Below are 12,185 nucleotides of genomic sequence, written 5' to 3' on the forward strand. Positions count from 1 at the left end.
ATTTCCTTAAAGGAACACTCCACCGTTTTTTGAAATAGGGCTTATTCCCCTTCTTTCCTACATTTAGATAGGTGGGCAAATGCATTTTTGTCTCAGTGCATGCATTGCTTTAGTTTGACAGGGTCGGCGCTAGCTTAGCTTAGCATAATGAATGGAATCCTTTGTTGCCAGCTAGCATGTCCTGAGTAAAATTGATAATAAAAAAAAAAAAAAAAACCCTATCTACTTCTTGTGGCCTGCGTATTCACAACGAGTACAAATAGCGATGCAGATTAACACTAGGCGATTTCCTAGGCAGATATTGACTTGGGACTATATTAGTGGGAAGCACAGGCGAAGCACTGCTACTTGGGCACAGAGACATCACGCAACACATGAAACCCCACGACTTCCGTCTTCGGAAGATCTTCAGAAAATCTGCATCGCTATTTGTACTCGTTGTGAATACGCAGGCCACAAGAAGTAATTAGGTGTTGTTTTAATTTAAAAATGTTTTATCACTTTTACTCAGGACATGCTAGCTGGCAACAAAGGATTCCATTCATTGTGCTAAGCTAAGCTAGCGCCGACCCTGTCAAACTAAAAAAATGCATGCACTTAGACAAAAATGCATTTGCCCACCTATCTAAATGTAGGAAAGAAGGTGAATAAGCCCTATTTCAAAAAACGGTGGAGTGTTCCTTTAAATGTAAACAGAAATGCTTGAAATGACACTGGCAGCAGACTTAGAAACAAGAGAAAATACTTAACTGGAGCCAAATTAGGGTCGGTCTAATAATAATCTCTATAAGCTCTATTTAGCTGCATCACATGCAACATATAGCACCACATTTTCCAGTTTAATAACAGAGACTCTTTTGCAAGAGTTACTGACATCACAAAGTACATTAACATATGACCGCCCACGTTCAGTATTCAGTAACTTGGCATAGCTTTGCTCTTAGCCTGTGAAACCCACTGGGTTTGCGCTGTTGTACTGAACAATCCGTTATGCGTTGGATCCTTAATGCTGCAATATGTCTGCAAGGATATGCTCCCTATAGAATCTCGGAACAGAACATTTCTTGCATAGCAAGAGCCTAAGAGGAAATCCTGCCACAGGGAAGCGCGCACCAACTGGGGTCACGGTGTGGGAGGAAAACACTCTCAGAGAAAAGAGAGAGACAGAGAAGAGGAATGCCACCCACCCACCGCTTCTGTATCAAAGACGCTTTTGCTTCCTCACACATGCTTTGAACATTTCAAACAATATCTCCCCAGTCCCGGCAGATGAAATATGTCTGCTGCTCATGTTATCTATTGGTTTGTGTAGACTGCGGGCAGAAAAGATAAATTAAAGGAGAAATTAGGGATGCACCACTACTCATAATGATTCCAGATTTAGCAACATCCAGGAAGAAAGTAAAAGTTTTTAAAGAGGGTTGTATAATAGAAAACAAGACCTTTATTTCTCTTTTGAAATAAAAGTGTTCGATTTATCACATTCTGTAGACGTACTCCAATAATCATAATAGACATAACAGAATGTCATGATCCTTCAGAAATTATTCTAATATGCTGATTTGCTGCTAAAGAAAATAGTTGAAAACAGTTTTTGTGGAAACCATGATACATTTTTTTTTCATGAAATTTTGATTGACAGACACTTTAAAAGAAAAGTTTATATGTGAAATAGATATTTCTTTTGTAACATTATAAATGTCTTTACTGTGACATTTGATCAATTTAATGCGTCTTTGCTGAATAAAAGTATTACTCTTTTTTTTTATCTCAATTGAAAAATCATCACTGGGAATGATGGGAATTACAAAACTACTCAAAAGTAAAATGTTCGGATGCATTACGCTAATGAGAATTTGACAGGAAAATGTGCCTAATTGTCATGAATATTTCTTACCCAAAACTTGTATGATGCACTGTAAAATAATTTTTTAAGCAGAATCAACTTGGATATTTAAGCCATTTCAACTTAAATCACATTAAATGAGATGAATCTTGTAGTTGAAAGTAGTTGAAAATTGCTTAACTTATTTTGATGAGTTAAAGCAATGTAAAACATATGTTGTCATAACTTGTTGATAAAATTTTTTACAGTGTGGTTTACTCAGTATACAGCAACTTGGCAGGGGGGGGTATGATTAGCCAGTCATAACAGAGGTAATTTACATATATAGAAATAGCAGCAAAAACAACAGAGAGGGTGGAAAATGGTGCCCTTGAAGTTTGAAACTCGCAGTAAAGTATTCCTGAGAAACGCTGTTGAAAGTGGATCAGAGCGAGCAGCAGAACACACTTGTAGCCAATCAGCAGTAGGGGGCGTGTCCTCCCATGAGAGAGAGTGAGCAAGAGGAAGATTTGAAGAAAGACTGTAGAAAGAGAGATGGCTGAGAGACATTACAAAAGAGGTCAGAGAAATAATTTTGCTTCACTTCAGCTATAATAAAGAGACATACATCATGCATGACATTTTGGGGGGCGGAGCAATGAAGAGGGTTGAGTTTATTTGGGTTGATTAATCGCTTACTGCACCTTTAATACAGAAACTGACTCCTCCTGATGCACATGGAGGGGCAGCACATGACGCGAGCAGATTTAGGAAGCGTCTCTGAGTCACGACTATATCTAGCGTGTGCCTGTCACTCCACAGATCTAGACGGACAGCATCTACACTGACTCAGCTGTCCGTTCTTGACATCATGGCTCACGTCTTCAGATGTACATTTGGCCTGGCTCATTATCAGCTGTGACCGGGAAATACTGTCCAACTCCTCTGGTGCTCGTGACAGACGGCCTGTACCGCCACAGAAGGACAGAGCAGAGAGGAGGGAATAGGGGGAAATTGACAACAGGATGAGGGGGGAAAGAAAAACGAGGGATGATGTCTTCTCTGTGAAATGTGCGGGATGTTTCGCAAGGTTTCTAAACATGTCATCTGCAGGAATGTCTTCCAGCAGATCACAGCAGACTTTGTAAATAGTGGACTCTGTTTCAGTAGCATTCTTTGTTGTTAAAGTATACAGCATATATATATATATAGAGATAGAGATATATATATATATATATATATATAGATAGATAGATAGATAGATCGCAGATAGAACACCATGTAAACAACTCTGTGTGTCTTTGATTCTTCTAAGTACTTCTGTGTTTCTGTTCCCTTTTCTCTGATCTCACATTGGAAGTATTTAAAAATATGATGCTGCAAACTAAAGTTCTGTTTGTCACCTGCTGTTCTTGATCATGATTGATAGACCATGATAGCCAGTTACTTCCTGTGTTTCATATGAAAAGCCCCACTGAGAGGTTATATAAAGGCTGTGATAGGCTGTGGACATAGTATATGTGTGTCTCTTTTAGATGCCACCCTTCTCCTCTTCTACCTGCTGGTACAGATTGGGGGGGCTACACATTTTATGTCGTCCCAAGAGAGGGTCATGTGTTATTTGTGCTGTTTGTTTTTTTGGACCTTTTAATGTATTCACTTAAACAGTTTAAACATGTTTCATTTTTCATTTATCCATCTAGTGTAATATTTAATATAAAAAGCCCTTCTAGGGACAGGTGTTGTGAATTAGCATTGGCTATAAACACTATGATACTGACATGGGATTGATTCGAGAAGATAATCTATGTACAGTGTATCTGTCCCTACCAAATAAACTATAAATAAATAAATACATTTTGGAGAATGTCATTAAACCTCTCAAGAACATGTCCAGGTCACATTTCACCCAAAAATCTATTATAAAAAAAATAAATAAAAAAAAGAACATAGTGATATTATTTTTGACAATTAAGCACATTTTCCCCATAATTCTCATTACCATACAGTAAGAAAATGTTATTAGTCTTAGAAAGAATATTACTTAAATTGTAAATATTTATATATTATGGTGCTATTTAGTGTACTATATTAAATCATGATGATTTCATTAAAAAGTTATAGACGACATAAAAATAGTGTACTACATGATAATTAAATGCAAAATCATCACTGAGTTTAATTACAAAACTACAAAAAGTAAAATGTCTAGATGCATTAAGGTTAGATTTCGAGTGGAAAATGTCGAGAGTAAAATGATGGCTTAATTGTCATCAAAATTCCAAAAAATAAAACATTTGAATGTTTTAAAAAGGTGTAATATATATATATATATATATATTATTACTGTGTGTATATGTATGTATATATATATATATATATATATATATATATATATATACATATATATATATATTATTACTGTATTCATTTTTACACCTTAAAAACTAAATTTAAAATTATATATATATAATTTTAAATTTAGTTTTTAAGGTGTAAAAATGTATACATTTATATATGAATTATGACTCAGATTTGTTTTGTAAGGTTCACCCATTGATTCACAACCCAGTTTTTGTTTCTATTCCTTCCTTCACCACAGTAATAGCAGATTTTATTTGTTTCCAGGAAGCACACAGCCTGAAGGACAAGGAGAGTTCACCTCACCATTCTGATTGTTTTATTGCAAAATCACAGACATTATAAAGACAGAGAGATGTGTACGCTGAGACAAGAAACACAGATTGAAAAAAAAACTTTTACTTTTATTTCACTCAGAGGACATTTTTCTTACTGTGTCTAATGCGGTTTACTGTTCATGTAATAAAATCAGGAGAAGAATTGCATTACAGCTCAGTGCCTTTGGCAAATAACCGAATAAGTTTGATTGCTAAATCAGTATAGGGACTATTGACCACATCGATAACTATGTTTGTTTAACAACCTGTAACCCACTGAAATACAAGGACGCCAAACACTGTGAGGCCTCCGCCTGGAAAAAGGGTCGGGCTGTCCGCAGAGAGCTCAGAGGGGCCTAAACGATAAGAGGTTTCCCTCGTACACATACACACACATCACAGCCGTGGAAAACCAAAACAGACCCAACAGGAATGTGTATCCCGAGGGATGACCGGTCTCTCCCAGAGCCACGGGAGAATGCAAACCTAGACCATAACAACTCAGCATCTCAAGTTTTCTGTCCATTTATCACATTAGAGGCATATTTTACCTCTACAGGCCACAATAATGTCATTTATAGCCGCTTGGCTTTCAAGTCACAACACATGACGATGCAGGAAGCGGGTCAAAGAGGAATTTACTCAAAGCACATCATTTTCTGATTAAGGTACATAATCTGGATAAAAGTGTTACTTTATTCTTGAATTTTCGAGCTGTGCCAAAAGTACATTTGTTTGGACGTATGCAGTTGTAAATGAATATTCAGTTATGGTGGATATTCATAATAAGGTGTTTTAAAACCATAAAAAATCTGATTAATACAGGAAAATTCCAGCTGGTTTATGCAGTTTTGGTTGTAAATGTATTTACAGAATGCTTATATAATCGGAATAGGACCATATTCAGATTAATATTGGATTTTTTTTGCATGTAAACACATAAAAAAAAAAAAAAGTACTCAAAAAAAAAAAAAAAAGAAACTCAAACGAAATTTCCAATAGCGTGGATTCCTATTAAAATGACTGGTTTTGCCTGTGAAAAATCACAGAATAATGGTAAATGTTACTGTATCTTTACTTATATCTTTACTTTATGTTACTGTAACTTCCTGAAAAGGACTACCTCCTTCTTTCAAACCAAAAAGCCTTGTGCAGAAAAAAAAAAAGCTGTGTTAAATGTGTTAAACGCTTTGTCGGAGGTGCAATTTGCAGAAAAGCTGAGGGAGGAGAGAGGCCTCCCATAGCACTAACAGGCGTGCCACTAGTCTCTGTTCTAAGCCCGCTTGTGTTTTTGACGGCTGGAGGTCTCAGTGGACTTTCCACTCCCAACAGCTGCTGGTTATTAGCCGGAGGGCCTCACTTGACCCAATGGCGCCAGTGCAATATTCAAATGCATGTCCATGATGGCCTGAGGGGACATTATAACACTGAGTTTCATTGTATCCATATGTGTATATATGAAAAACTGGGTCCTCTGCTTTGACGAAAGGATGGAACAGATGTTAACGCATTCTTTATCGGTCTCAGTTAAATAGAAAGTTTAAAACAACAGAGTGTGTGTTTTTATTCCATCACAAGGGAATAAGTGCATATTTCTTTAAGCAATCAGCATACAGGACCGGAAGTATTAATTACATGGATAAACAATAAACTATTATTGCATCATGGATGTCATTTATTTTAAATCCTGCCAGCGATTTCCTCTCAAAGTGAACACGGACTGTCAACCCTCCCACACAATCTATCATAACAGCTTTTCAACTCCTTCGCTTCACAGCTGCCGAATACTTCCTTTTCAACACTCTGGACAGATGATTTTTTTGCGGAGAAAACATTAACAGATTCTTCATCAAAGCATCTTGTTTGTGCTGCATGAGGCAAAAGAGCAGTGGGGGGAAAAATGCAAGGAATGTGCGTTGATGTTTCGACAGATCCCCATTCCTCCAACTCCTTTGCTTTTTTTTTTTTATCAAACTTTGACATACACAAATATTCACTATAATTCCTCTGGGAGCCTGTTTTAGCTTGCTCAAAATAGCCAACTTTACCCAGATACCCCTGATCAGGGTCAGACACCTACATGTCCGGCCTTGAGCTTAGAAAAAAAATGGATTCTTCTAAATCAGAGCTTTATAATGGAAGTAGACAAGTAGACAATATTTGATGCAAACATTGAACAACTGAAGTATGGTACAGTGCTGTATGCTTAATGGGTCTCATTAAAAAAACAAGCCTTTCTGTACAAATTATTCATAGTCATTCTTAAAATATTTTTACAAACATAACAAGACATGTTTCTTGAGCACCAAATTATTATATAAGAATGATTTCTGAAGTATCATGTGACTGAAAACTGGAGTAATGATGCTGAAAATTCAGCTTCGCATCACAGGAATAAATTACATTTTAGAATATATTCACATAGATAACAGTGATTTCAATTGTTTCATCACTTGAACAATCAACAATCACTTGCTGAAATATGAGTAAAAAATGTCTTGACTAGTGTGTTACAAAGTGTGCAGCACGATTACTTATAGTATTAGTCATTGCAGTGTTCACTCTATGACTCATAAATCACTCTGACATGGCAGAAAAGTTTGAGATGATTCTCTATTTATATAATAATTAAATGAACGGGGGCCTGGAACAACACATTTATTGGTAGGAACATTACTGACATTAACTCTTATCACCTGGTTGTCCTCATGACGACAGCACTGTATGTAGAGCATGCATGCATAATGACTCACAGATTATGCAGCCAGTAAAAATACAGCCCAGAATCATATGGTATGCTGTTATGGGGGGAAAAACTCACAAATCAAATGCTGTGCGTATAGTCTGTTGCTATGGAGATGATTTGCATGATCTCTTAAAAAAGATATATATATTTACAACATGGCATAGCAGAGACCTGTCAAAATACACAGGACATTACCAAACAGATAATGAAAACTACACCAATTCTCTTCGTCTTTCTTCAATGGCTTTCATCACTTCCTCCTATTGCTTAACCTCAAGACAGTGAAGGGGAAGATGGCATAAAACAAGTCTAGCTAAATTTAAAACTGTTAAATGCTGTTCACGGAGGACCATCCAGCATCATCCGTCTACTGAGCTCAGTAGCACCTGTCAGATTTATAAACTGAATGCTTTAACCAAATATAGATTTTCTTATGAAAGAGACAGATTTGCCAAAGCCCGCTGACTCAAAAAAACAGTTAAGCAATATAACACGATCACTATGTTTATGGGTTACTCTTCCTCTATCTTACCTATCGACTAACAAACTAGCTGGAACTGGTATCTGCACCACTACTACACAATATATACTGACTGGATTACATGAATCCAAATCTAATAGACCTTTAGAGTTAGACACATTATATCATTTGATTCAAAAGATGAAAGTGAGGCTGTGCGCGATAGAAATACAATCTGGCAAATGGGCTTTATTCATGAACCACAAACATTTTCTTCTTGTGTAAATCACTCATAAAACCATTCTTATGTAAACTGTCGCTTCATGAATGAGGCCATTATGTGGCTGTCAAATGTTAAATACACGTCCCGTTTCCAGTGGACGTAAACCTTTGCAAAAGTGAGTATAACAGCATTATAAGGTCAAATTTGTGTAGTTTTTAGTAATTAATTTAATTGAAATATTCATATAAATATTAGACATTTTCTGACATAAGTTATGAGAGCTGAATTACTCAGTAAAACACGACAGTGATTTGTATTATTTTGAAGCTATGAGTGGTTACACAATATGTTTCGCCCCGCTAAAATACATGATAGAGTAATAACAAAAATGCAAGGGATGAGAATTGACAACCGGTTCTTTTTCAGAACTGGTTCCATTGTCTAAAAAAATACCAAGATTTTTGAAATGTGGACGAAACATCATATTAAAATACTTGGGTAACACAATCTACAACCTTGACATCAATAATCAATTGTAAGTAAGAAATATCTAGAATTTTTAAATAATTATTATTGATTTCATTATTGAACATGATGAACATACTTAATCTAGGTTTTATTCACATATAAACATTGATCAGCACACAAATATGGAAAACGGAAGCTCAACCATACTTACTTGACGCGTGGAAACAAACCCCTTCTCGCGCATCAAGCAAGCATGTGCTTCCGTTGACCATTCTTGTGTGCTGATCAAAGTTTATATGTGAATAAAAGCCTAAATTAAATCTGTACATCATCTAAAGTGATATTGTCTCTTCAAAAGACTTGGATTGAACCACTTCAGTTCATATTAATTTAGACTGTCAATGGAGGGACAGAAATCTCTCAGATTTCATTAAAAATAACTTCATTTGTGTTCGGAAAATGAATGAAAGTATGGCTTTGGAATGACATGAGGGTGAGTAAATGATGAGTAAATATATATTTTGGGTGAACTATTCCTTTTAGGTCGTGTCATTATAGCCCCTTTCACACAGAGATTCCGGAAAATACACGGATAAAGTGACCCGGGATTTGACCCGGGTTCGTTCGATTTTGGTTCATTCACACTGCCAGTGATTTTCCGCAATCAAAAATCCCGTAAAGACACGTGACATCGATGTGACTTGCAATGTCTCAGCAGCGTCTTAAGTTTGCTGATGAGCTGCGATTTCTCTCTCGAGAAACCACGCTTGTGCATTTTTTACTCTGATTCGAAACTTGCGCATTACGTACCGTTTCACAACTGGCGAACGATCCCGCGCTTCAGCGTCATCACTACGACACGGCTTTATTACGGCTTTTGTTCACACAGCGCGCGTTCCGGGACTGAATACGGCAATATTACTAGGTCCCCAACACGGCATCGATCCCGGCATCAATCCCGGGTCGTGTTTGCGTTCACACAAAAGGCACTCTGGCAATTTGCCGGCAATTTCCCGGGTTCAAAGCGCTGTGTGAAAGGGGCTTGTTAACATAGTCTCAATGTATGTCAACTACGCTACAAAAATGTTGTATTTACTTTACCATCTCTTTCAAATTTCATCTCTTTTTAAATAAAATTTGATGTAACAAACATGTCCAATGACTAAGACAAATATAGCCAACTTGTACACTGTCATCTGTCCATTACGGAGATTCCTATCATCTCTGAATAAAGCCCGTCAGCAACAAGCCCCCCACCTCCAAGGAACAAAATGGTTGTGTAAAAGGGTCTCATTTGTCCCACATCGTCAGCCTTTGAAGCAGGTGATTCATGTAATGGTGTGACAGCCAGTCTCCTCCAACCCACACGGAACACGACGGCTGGTGGGAGTTTGTGAGTGTGAACAACTCTTTGCATTTAAAGTGTCTTTATTTTCCCCTTCAGTCTCTCTCTCGCTGTCCTCTTCTAATAGACATGTTTGTAGCTGCTAATGTGTTACAGATCATCACACACTAGCTCTGTGAAACCACATATGAGCTATTTCCTCTTTCACACGCAAGATACGTGTCTGTGTGCGTGAGAATTTCCACCTCAAACGCTCAAAGACACTCCATGACATGTCTTTGGGAATGGGGGTATCATTTTGAAACTAAAACATTGCAAAGAGAACTAACTTTTTCTAGGATAGGACCTATTTGTTATTAACACACATTGCTAACAAGCTAACAACCTTTAGCTTTTGTAAGTTTTGCTGTAGTCATCACTACAAAATGTTGTATTATTGTACCTTCTCTGCTGTAAAAATGACTATTGGCTCATATTTGTGACCCTGGACTACAAAACGTCTCACATGGGTCAATTTCATGAAATTGATATTTAATACATCATACGAAAGCTGGATAAATAAGCGTTCAATTGATGTATGGTTTGTTAGGATAGGACAATATTTGGTCGAGATACAACAATTTGAAAATCTGGAATCTGAGGGTGCAAAAAAATCGAAACATTGGGAAAATCGCCTTTAAAGATATCAATTTAAGTTTGCGATTATGCTGCATTCACTCAGAAAAATACATGTTTTATCTATTTACAGTAGGAAATGTACAAAATATCTTCATGGAACATGGTCTTTCCAGGGTCACATTTAGGCTATTTAATGTATACTAAGTATAGGTGGTAAAGCTAACACTTAAACTCCCTACTGAGCTGACATGTGGCCTACATAGGCAACTGCCTTTTAATACAAAATCCTAACGTCACAGAACCAGACAAATGACACTCTACATAAATATCAACTCAACACCCAAAAAGCGCTCTGCACGGGAGATCTTGGTTAGCATTTGATATCATCAGAGTTCAAAGTTAGCATGTTGCTAAGCTAACGACACAATAATCTAATATAAGCATAGAAATACATAGCACATCAGCACACATACATATTGGGTAAAATACTACAAAAATACTCAATACTAAAAAATACTCAATGAAACATAAATATATTTGTAACATTTCTTCCGCTTTCTCTGCCGCTCAATGCAATGCATACTCAGCAAAGTACGTGTGAATTTGGCCAAGAATAGGTTTTTCACTTAGTGGAGGATAAAACAGACTCGGATAAATCCCATAGACTCACACTGAAGGAGGGAACCAAGCCATTTCTAGAGTCCAGAATATCATAGAGAATTGTAGATGGGCTCTTTTGATTGAAGGCCTATAACACCAAGGACGATAACTAAACCTATAAAGTTTTAATAATCATTCTAATTCTATGAGAATAGGGAAGTCCACACCACAACTATATCACTAATAACATAGAAGAACAATTTTGTTGTAAACACTTTCACTTCCAGCTGATGAACGAAAAAAAAAACAATGACAGCCAATCAGAATCCATCCTGCTTTAACAACTTGAGCATTTAAAGCAGCAGAGGACAAAACTGCAGCACGCTTATAATAAACTGAACACTATTGTCCATTGGTGTGGACTCAGATATAGTTATAGGTATATCGTTCTAGGTGTGAAAGGGTATTTAGGTCTGTAAAGTATGCTATTTATTTTTAAGCTTATTAAGAGAATTATGCTGTTAGATAAGCAACACGCAAACTTCGAACTGTTGATACCAAATGCGAGTTCTTTAGAAAAGGTAGCCTAAAAAACTAATTGCATTAAAAGTTTGAAAACACAAAACTGGCCCTTCATTAATTTAAAGTAACTCGCTCCCTGTAGACGTACAGCGCTATCAATCCCGTTCTCAGTTACAGTCCTGCAGGGGAGGTCAGGTATCTCATCTAATCCAGGGTGTGTCATAGTAACTGCGCCATTGAGCGGGACACAAAGCCATCCAGGCAGATGGCTGAGCTGTTACATATTGCAAACAATAACCAACATCTGTCTTTTTGCTCATAGTACCTCAACTAGGAGGCCTCTGTGACAAAAGGAAACAACCTTTTTCCGAATTACGGGAGGACCGCCTTTCCAAGCTTCCCTGAGAACAGTTTTATGGCCTTTCTTGTGCATACTCAAGTTTTGATAAGAGAAACCATTGACAGAGAAGTGCCAAAGGGTGACTGACTTTCACCTGCAACCTATAGCCAGGGGCGAGACCCGGTAGTCACCTGGGTGTGAGGCTACACCTTTCCTGAATGTTCACTGTTAAACACGCTGTTTAGCACTTCCTGTCGGGATTGATTTGCAACTTCCTTCTGCTGAAATGGTAGAAATGCTGTTATTATAACAGGTTTTGTTGCATTAATCAGTGTTTGGCTTGCCTGTTGGGGCAGCTTT

At 37.2% G+C, this 12,185-nt stretch overlaps 1 protein-coding gene across 1 annotated transcript in view; it reads right to left on the reverse strand.

Annotated features, from left to right (window-relative positions):
• Nucleotides 1–12,185, reverse strand: part of dapk2b (death-associated protein kinase 2b) — a 34,641-nt gene that overhangs the window by 20,473 nt on the left and 1,983 nt on the right. The gene's annotated exons all lie outside the window — the stretch shown is intronic.

The sequence above is a fragment of the Rutilus rutilus genome, assembly GCF_951802725.1.
Source record: "Rutilus rutilus genome assembly, chromosome: 23".
Taxonomy (NCBI): domain Eukaryota; kingdom Metazoa; phylum Chordata; class Actinopteri; order Cypriniformes; family Leuciscidae; genus Rutilus; species Rutilus rutilus.